General features: G+C 38.7%; 1 protein-coding gene and 1 pseudogene across 2 annotated transcripts in view; one reads left to right on the top strand and one right to left on the bottom strand.

The window, feature by feature from the left end:
* Frmd3 (FERM domain containing 3) overlaps positions 1-10410 on the bottom strand; it is a 326943-nt gene that overhangs the window by 244940 nt on the left and 71593 nt on the right. The gene's annotated exons all lie outside the window — the stretch shown is intronic.
* The window catches only part of LOC103740705, a 28300-nt pseudogene continuing 25732 nt past the window's right edge, over positions 7843-10410 (top strand).

The following is a 10410-nucleotide window of genomic DNA, read 5'->3' as shown; positions in this document are numbered from 1 at the left end:
TATATATATATAATTTTCGTCCATTTCATAGAAAACATCTTAATCATCTTTATACTCCTCCCCCCACATATGCCTATCAAGTCAAGTTTGTGTGCCCAGTTGTCCCAAAGTGTGAGTTCATTTACTGGATCAACTCTCCCCCACCCAGCAGTAATTAGCTGCCAATCATTCTTTGGCTAAGGTTGGGGCCTGCTATCCATTTTCCAGGTCCCTGCTGAGTTTTTTGTCTGGTTGAGTTTGCACAGGTCTTGTGTATGCTGACACCATTACTGTAAGTTCATATGAGCAAGTTCTCAGTGGCCTGGAAGACTGTTTCCATATGATAATGCACCAACCCAGGCTCTTACTATCTTTCCACCCCCTCTTCCATAGTGGTCCCTGAGCCATGGGTGGGTGAGGTTTAATGTAGGAGTCCTATCCAGGGACATGCTCTCTGCAGTCTCTTATTCGCTGCACTTTAGCCAGTTGTGGTCTTCTGTGTGCATCATACTCTAATGCATGTGGAAGCTTCACTAGTGGGAGAGCTCAGTGAATTTTACAAAATCACATAACCACCATTCATATCAGACAATAAAATATTACTAGTTCCTTAAAAATCTATTAATACTCTTCAGTTGTTACCTATTGAAAAGGTTTCCACTGTTCTGGTTTCTATTATTAAACTGTTTTACTTAGTTCTAAAATGCAAATGAAATGAACCATACAGTATTGCTCTTGAGGTGTCTTGCTTCCTTAGTTTAAATTAATTTCTAATATTTATACATGTTTCTGCATGAACAGGCACTCATTCACCTCATTGTATGACCATTGTATGAATATATAATCCATTTCTTCATTCTACTCATGGGTAGTTTCTAGTTATTGGTAATTGTAAAGAAAATTGCTATGAGCAAACACACACACACACACACACACACACACACACACACACACATATATATATATATATAGTAAACAAAGGTAACTATTTCCATTAGGTATTTACCTAGAAGTAGACTTGCTAAAACATACAATAAATGCTTATTTCTTGTAGATGCTGGCAGAAGCTTCTCCCAAATAGTTTTGCCAATATACATTTCCACTGACAATATATGTACTTTTCTCTTTTTAAAGGAATTACTACATTTTAAGGAGTTATTACATTAATTTTTTCATTCTGTATTTACCTATTGTATAGAATGGACTGGGAATATAATGATAAGAGACACCATTTCCTTGGGAACTTAAAGTCTAAGGGAGAAAGACAGGCATGTAAAAAAAAAATTGTCAGAGCTCTGTCCTAAGCACTTATAAGGCAAATGGGAATGGTAATAAGAGAATGAGTGCAACTTTCATTCTTAAGAAACAATAATTTAGGGGAGGCTATAGTTCTGGGGAGACTGAAGTGCTGGCAGTCAATTTAAACTCCAAAGGTCAAAGGATTTTACTGTATCTGAAAGAAGTGATCATACTTGCAAAGTGAAACCCTGAAATTATAAAAAAAATATTGGAAAAGTTGTGATGAGTTTTTCTTTTTAATATATCTAATTAATAATGCTATTGGATAAAGTAGATACTCACTCTGTTACTGTTTAGGTAACAGATGGGCAAGCTTTCCTGTATCAATGATATGGCTTCAACATGACCAGCAAGTACAGTAGTTTCTTGGAATGCCCGAACATGTGGTTAAATTATGCCTTTTAAAAACATTCAACATCAAACTAAAGAAAGTGTAGGGTTTGGGTAGTTGGCTTAGCACTTAAGAACAGGCACTAATCCTGAGTTTGGCTCCCAGCACCCATATTGGGTGGCTCACAGCTGCCTATAACTTCAGTTCCAGAAAGATCTGATATCTCTGGCCTCCAGGGACACATACATTCACACACACACACACACACACACACACACACACACACATTGTTAATGATAAAAATAAATCAAGCATATGTAACAGATAGGCTTTATTAAGTGGCTACAAGTAACTACCCAATAACCATGTAAAACTGATTTTTAATTGAATTTTTGTGATTTTCATACAATAAAATTTGATGGTATTTAGATTCCCTCTCCTATCTGTACTTCCCTTTACTGTGCTCTACCCAATTTAATGTAACATATCTATCTATGGATCAATCTATCATCTCTATCTATCTATCATCTATCTATCTATCATCTATCATCTATGTATCTATCTAATCTATCATCTATCTATCTATCATCTATCTATCTATGTATCTACCTATCTATGTATCTATCTATCTATCATCTATCTATCTATCTATCATCTATCTATCTATCATCTATCTATCATCTATCTATCATCTATCATCATCTATCATCTATCTATCTATCTATCTATCTATCTATCTATCTATCTATCTATCTATCTTCTATCTACCTATATTCTACAGAGTCCTTCAGTGTGGGTCCATCCACTGGATCCTAGCAAATGTACTAAGAGTCACATCCTTGAAAGAGTCTGACACTCCCCTAATTGTTGCTAACTTCCTCAGGAAGGGATGGAGTTTCTTACCCACTTCCCCATATCTACATTGGGATTTTTGTCTGGTTTGAGTTGCACAGGACTTGTGCATGCTGTCACCATTTCTGTGAGCTCATATGAGTAACTGACCAGCTATCTGGAAAACTCTGTTTCCTTGAGGTCATCCACTCTCTCTCTCCAGCTCTTACAGTCTTTGCAGCCCATCTTCTGCAATGATCCTTGAGCTTTTGGAGGCAAATTTTGCTCTATAGTCTGTCCTACTCAGGGATAAGCACTCTTCAGCCTCTTGTCTCTGAACATTGGCCAATTGAAGGTTCTATGTTAATCACCATCTGCTACATAAGGAAGCTTCTCTGGTGAGAGTTAAGAGATGCATTAATCCTCTGTCAGAAGTATAGCTTACAAAGACTTTTCCCATTCCGTACGGTGCTTCATCAACTCGAATGATGGTGTTTTTGATGTGCAGAAATGTTTTAGTTTCACGTGGTTCCATTTATCAGTTGTTGAGCTTAACGGCTGTGCTATAGGAGTCCTGTTCAGAAAGTTCATTCCTGTGCCTGTAAGTTCCTATGTAGTCCATAATTTATGTGATTCAGGATCTTATGTTGAGGTCCTTGACCCATTTGGGGTTGAGTTTTGTGCACAGTGAGAGACTGGGATCTGGTTTCATTATTCTACATTCCCTTACTCAGTTTGACCAGCACCATTTGTTGAACATTCTGTCTTTTCTCCAGTATGCATTTTTGGTCCTTTATCAAAAATCATATGGCTGTAAACTGTAGTCCTAACCTGACCCTCAGTTTTACTTCACTGATCAATGTGTCTGTTTTTGTGCTGATGTCATGCTGTTTTCATTACTGTGCCTCTGCCACCAGCAGTTCTTTCATTGTTCAGGATTATTTTGGCCATCCTGGTTATTTTTTGGATGTGTGTTTCCATGGGAACTTTGTTGGAATTTTAATGGATATGGCATTGAATTTGTAGACTGATTTGGTAGGATGGCCATTCTCACAGGATTAATCCACCGACCCACGAGCACGGGTTTCCATCTCCTGGTACCTTCCTCAATTTCTTTCTTTGTTGCTGTGAAGTTTTATCATACAAGTCTGTCACTTCCTTTATTAGATTTATTCCAAGATATTTTAAGGGTTTTGGGACTTTCATGAATGGGATCATTTTCTGGATTTCTTTCTCAGTATGTTTTTGGTGTATAGGAAGGAAACTGGTTTGGGGATGTTAATTTTATATTCTGCCACTTTGATGAATGATTTATCAGCTCTAGGAATTTTCTAGTGGAGTCTTTAAGGTCTTTTATGTATAGAATTATATCATCTGCAAATAAGGATATTTTGACTTTTTCCTTTATCTCCTTCATTTGTCTTATTGATCTAGCTAAGATTTCAAGTACTATATTGAACAATAATATAGAGAGTAGATATCCTTGTTCCTGATTCTACTGGGAATGCTTTCAGTTTTTCTCTATTTAGTATGATTAAAACTATATTTTAAAAGCAGCTGACACTGCTAAATTGTATCAGAGTACAAGTCCATCTTCTGAAGTCCAAGCATCAGTAACCATTTCAAAATTGTATAGCCCAACATTTTCTCATATGGAAATCTAAGGAACAAGGCATGTATTTTTCTCAGGTACTCATGCAGAATGGTAGTACCTATCAGTGGGGCACTCCTTACATTCCCCACTGGCATCCATACACATTGAAGAAGGCTGCCAGTCACTGATGGATAGAAATACAGAGACCTACCTAGTCCTTATATATTCATAACAAAATGCCATCTCTACCACCTGCAGGTCTGATCCAGATAAATAAACATTTCATCTTCCCACTTCAAGCATTCACTCTTTGGAGAATATAGTTGAGAACATAGTTGTGTCTAATCATAACTGAACTTCTTAAGTTTTCCCAGTGTACTGATTTAGGTCATCAGCTATCCATGGCTACACACAACAAACATGTGCTTCTCAAACATGTGTCTTCCCTAATCCTTTCTGGGTGATAGATAATCCCTTCAACTATTAGAAAGGGGCAACAGAAGAAATGACTACTATCTCTATATCTCTTCCAGAATATCACAAGACATTGTTCATTGCATTATCCAAATGCTTGTGTAGAACTTACAAATAATTCTAGAAAATATGGCTGGACAACTGTAAATTTAGTAAAAATGTCATTAAGTTGTGCTCTTAAAATGAGTAAAAAATAATGAGTATTTTAATGGTATGTAATTTACACACCAGCAAATTTGTTTTGTTTTTCATTCCAAGATGTATTGTAGACATAAATGTGAAAGGCCTAAAACAATACAAATTTAGAATAAAATTTAGGAGAATATTGTCTTGATCTTGTATGTAGAAAGAGTTCTTTTTAAAAACAATTTTTGAGTATTTCATACATGAGCACTGTATTTTCATAATTACCATGTGTCCTGCTCCCCACTCCAGCTCCTCCCATGTGCTCCCCTCACCTTTTCAAATCCTTGTCCACTCTTTTGATGATTATTATTGTTACACACACACACACACACACACACACACACACACACACACTGTACTGAGTCCATTCAGTGGTGTTTGTGTGTATATGAGATTAGGCTTGACCACTTGGGATTAGGTAATTATCATGGCTAATCCTGGTTGTCAACTTGAATGGATCTGGGATTAAGTGAAATGAGAGAGACCTTCTTGATTGGATTATCTGAAGCTGGAAGACCCGCCCTTAATGTGGGTGTTACCTTCTGACAGCAGCCGGTATAAAGTCCATGGCAAAGGGGAGCTGTGGGTGTTACCTTCTGAAGGCAGCCAGTAAAAAGTCCATGGCAGACGGAGCTTGTGGTTTTTGCTTGCCTGCCTTCTCTCTCCCTCATAAGTTCATCTTGCTGTTGTGACCTACTTCTTCGGATTCCAAAGTAGACTGATGACTAGCAAATCTCCAGAAATCCATCAGGCCTTTAGTGCCAGACTTGCAGACATCCAGGCTTGTGGCCTGAGAAATTACCGGATTCTCAGGGTCTCCAGTGTGGTGCAGCTATTGTTGGACTACTCTACTACTCAGACTCTATTCTGTATACTAATCTAATAAATCCATATTCATCTTATCAGTTTTGTTTCTTTAGAAAACCCTGTCTAATACAGTAACCTATCAGGGAGCTTGTCCCTAGAGAAAACTAATTTGCCTTCCCTCAGTATCCATTGATTGCCTGTAGTCCTTTATTTAGTAACTGTGTCATTTCCCTGTTCATATTGTCATGTCGAATGGCTTTGTCATTTTGTGAGTTTTAATGTGGATATTTGATGAGTGCAGCTTCCCTATCTTATCCAGAATGTATTATATAGTAGTAGGCATCCAGATGGAATACCTCTGGCTCTTTTTGTGATGTTCTCTAGCCTTGAGTGTAGGGGTTGCATTGTAGACGTATCAGTTGGGGTTGGGCATCACACAGTCTCTGTTTGCATTTTGATCTTTTGTATAAGATCTGTTGCAAAAAGAAGCTTCTTTGATGAGTGATGAGAGCTGAACTTGTGTATGAATATAAGAATAAGTACTTTGAATACAGTAAGAAATAACACTGGTTTAGAGAAATAGCAGAAGAAGGTCCTTCTCTACGATTTATGACATCTCCAACTAGTATACTTGGCTAGTTTAGAGCACCATGCATAGAATCTCTCTTATTGGATTGGCCTTAGGTCCACTTAAGTCCAAATAGACAGTTGATGATTACTTCCAAGATAAAAAGGGCCACTATGCACTAATAGAGAGATTTTGCTTGGCTGGTCATTGTTGTGTTTCATAGGCTTTATACCTGGGTAAGACAACAGATTTTCTTTCCTTTTGGCAACTTACATAGCACCTTCTGATCCCATGAGAACTAATCATCAGGGAAGAGTCTTCCAGGTAAGTGCCAATACAATTGTTCCAAGTTGTTGCCTGAATTCCCTCTGGGTCTCCTGCACTATCAAGCAAACCATATAACATATCCTTATGTGCATTTATTAACTTACAAAGGAACGAGTACCCAGTGCCTAGCCCCACGCCTCGTCTGAGAGCCCCTCATATCAGACCGCTCCATACCCATAGTCACCGCTAGCATTTGCTCATGCCTCTGGGACCAGCGATCTTGCCCCAGGTCCATAAGCATCAGTCCATTCTGTCCTTGAGCTGCTCCGCAGCTGCGTGTTCCCCAAGCCACATGTGCTACCTGCGGCTCAATGGCTCCCAGCAGCCCCTCCTTCGTCCATGCTCCGTGGCAGGCCCCACCCCTTGGAGGAACTAGCCAATTGGGAGACACAAATCCTGTGTCGGAACTATACGGTATCTTCAGCAATCCAATCCTACGTTCAAGCTCTGGGAGGCAACCACGGTCTATGCCAATAGCCTATATTATTCTGAGAGTCTCTTAGAATACCCTGATCAAGAACTCAAAGGGAGATTTCCCTTGCATGGCACTGGGATTTTTGTTAGATAGCTTTCTGCATGCACTCACAAATATGTGTGTATTTTTAAGTAGGCTTCTAAAGTAATGCATTCCCTATATCTTTTCAGACAACTTAAGTATCATTTATCTCAATTTATAAAATTACCCATTCCAGGTACAATTTGTGCTGCCCATATACTCATGGGTGTAGGACCATCCAGTGGAGCCCGAGTAATCTACTAAGGGCTGTACCTTTAAAGAAAACTGACTCTCTCTCTCTCCCAGAAGTGATTCACTATCAATAACTCCTCAGTTAGTTTCTCCTCCATGTTATAATATTGCTGACTTGATCTTGTACAGACCTGGTGTAGGTAACCACAGATGCTGTGAGTTTTTGAGTACAGCAATCCTGTCATGTCCTGAAGACACTGTTCGGCTCTGGTCCTCCCAGATGTCTGGCTCTTGCTTTGTTTCCATCTCCTTCGCCATGGTGGTCTTTGCGCCTTATGAGGGAGTGTGACATAGATGTTTCATTTGTGGCTGAGCACTGTACTTACATTTATCCTGTGCACTTTGGTCAGTTGTGACTTTTTATGTTAACTTTCACCCATTGCCCAAAGAAAATTCTCTGATGAGGTCTGAGAGGTATAATAATTTATGGGTATACAGTTACAAATTTACAGGGTAGTTTGATGCTATTTCCATTTAGCAAAAATAATAATAGTAGTTTGCCCTTCAGGCCTGTGAGTTCCCCAACTATCATTTGCTTGACGGATTTACAGTCCCAAACATACTCATCCAAGAACAAAATCAGCTTACAGCAACCTCACATGAAGAGAAAGGTAGGAAAACTCAGGTATCACTCTCTCCTCTGTGACCTCCTGGTTGGTGCCCTCCTTGGTCAAAATGAACTGAAGCTGAAGAACAGAATGGCTCTTACAGCAGTTGGTCATTGGGACAGAGAATGTAGACAGCTGCTGTGGAAAGGTGAGTGAAAGACCTGGCATACCATTGTAAGATGCCCGAAATTCCATTTAAAAAATATGTGGGCAATATACAATGAGGATATATCACAATCAATACAACTATGACCCTGGGAAAGACTAAGAAGTTTCTGCAGAGACACTATATTAGCTTTTCATAAATGATATACGAATGTTAGCTTTTCATAAACAATTTATGAAGGAGAACAAATGGAATAGGTAGTAGCTCTTTATTATATACACAGTCTAGGTAATCTACGTGATTTATTTGCCATTGATTGGAAATGATTCCCAACCAAAAGTGAATTTAGACATCAACTGGAGTCAATAATATAGCTTTTTGTTCTTCTTCCAACTCACCTCAGAGTCAGTACCTCAGCACTTCAAGAAGGTATTATTCCATAAAAATACAAACAAATCTCCTCAATGGGTATTTCTGTTTTAACAGCTGGCAAGAGACTCTCCCTTGCCCCGACCAGCTCATTCTCGGATCGTCTCTCCACTGCACGCTTACTCAGTTACTCCATTCCATTTTCTCCACAAGCCCACTCTATCTCATCAGCCCTTATTCCATTGTTACTCACCAATTCCATTAGGGCCAGATCCAAGATGGATTGATTTCTTTAAGATGTTTTAAAAGCATCAGTCAAAAACAAGCTGAAAGGGACTGGAGTGATAGTTCAGCCACTAAGAGGACTGAATGCTTTTGCAGAGGACCCCAGTTCAATTCCCAGGACCAATATGGTGGCTAAGAACCATCCTTAACTCTAGTTTCAAGGGATTCGACACCTTCTTCTGGCTTCCACAAGTACTGCACAATATAGGTGCACTTAAATATATGCAGGCAACACACACATACATAAAATAAATAAGTCAAAAATATTTTCAAAACAAGAAAGCAAGCTGTTCCATTCTGTATACACCCCCATCTTCAGGGTGAGCTGAGGTCATGTGCTCAGTGTTTTCCCCTTTCAAGCCTCTGTATATCATGGCATAATGCAAAACTAAGCTTTTCTCTGCCAAGGAGCTCCTCTGAACCTGAAATTATATTTATCAAACTACACATTTATTGCCCTCCACTATAACAAAGACTTGTTCTCTCTCGGAACACAAGAAAGTTTGAGTGCAGAATGATGTTTCTCAGACCCATCCAAGTCACAAGGAGGACTAGCTAAGAACACAGACTGCTCCCTCTTGTCCTGCCCTGAAATTTCTGATATAGAAGGTCTTAGAGTAAGGTAGGGGAACCTAGAATTTGTATAAGTAATATTTAACCAGGTGGTTGCTTCGAAAAGCGATTATCAAAGATTTGGTGGTTAACAATTTTTTTTTCTTAGAATTTTAGAATTCATAATTTTGAGTCCAAAAATATATCATTAAACTGAAATCAAGGTGTTGACAGGACTTTCTTTCTTTCCAAAGTCCCTAGAGGAGGTATGTTTTGTTTTGTCCTGCTTCTAGAGCTTTCTTGCAGTCCTAAGGTCACAGCTCCCTCCATCTTAAAAGCAAGCAATGGCTGGTCAAATCTTTCTCATACCTCATCTCTCAGACATTGACTTCTGCCTCAATCATCCACATTAAAGGCCCCATGATTAGTTGAGCCCCTATGATTAATGTTGAATAAAACCAATGTCATGAGCTCAAATGATCATGTATTTCTTTATGTTCCCATTGCTATACACTAACAGACTCCAGGGATTTGCATGAGGGCTTCTCTGGGAGCTACTCATCAGGTGATGCCAGGGCTGTGAATCTGCAGTCAGTTTTAGAACCTCTGATATAGGGTGATACTGAATAAAGATGGATGTTAAAGACTTTGGAAGGCAGTAAAGATGGAGGAGGATGAGAGGGCAGCACAAACAACAAGGAAGGGTGAGCTTCTACAGGGCACAAGTAAAGACAGATGGGAACAGAACTCAAGAAAAGCCACCAAATTCAAATATGCAGAAGAAACAGTTTCCCAGAGTGCACATGGAGGGATGCAGGGGTACAGACATAACAGCATGAAGATTATGAGAAAGAATTTCTTCTTGGATCAGAAGGCATTAGTTTTTACTTCAGTGTTGCTTATCAAGGGGAATTCACTAAATACACATGGAAATAATCTAAGTCTAAAATATAAATATTATTACTTCCACTTGAATACATTAGCTAAATATACTACTGGCAGTCAAGATATATTAACTAATAATACTAATTCTGAATCTTGAGCTTTCCAAGCTGAAAACTTGAATTTCTAATTGTATTTTAAATAATGTCTAAACTTGAAAATTTGAAATTGTTTTAGAGGGAGAAGAAAAATCCTTAAGCGAAAAAAATTGGAGCAATTTTGTTAGGCATTATGATGAACTCTAGTCTCATGAGCAAGTTATATGAGGGAGAAGTTGTCACAGATTTCATAACTGTGAAGGATGGTGAGGGCATACATACATTCATACATACATACATACATAAATATATGTGTGTATGCATACACATGACAGAGAGAGAGAGAGAGAGAGAGAGAGAGAGAGA

Source organism: Nannospalax galili, unplaced genomic scaffold (genome assembly GCF_000622305.1).
Source record: "Nannospalax galili isolate Female #2095 unplaced genomic scaffold, S.galili_v1.0 scaffold801, whole genome shotgun sequence".
NCBI classification, from domain to species: Eukaryota; Metazoa; Chordata; class Mammalia; order Rodentia; family Spalacidae; genus Nannospalax; species Nannospalax galili.
The sequence above is the reverse complement of the archived record's forward strand: the minus strand, read 5'-3'. Positions and strand labels throughout refer to the sequence as shown.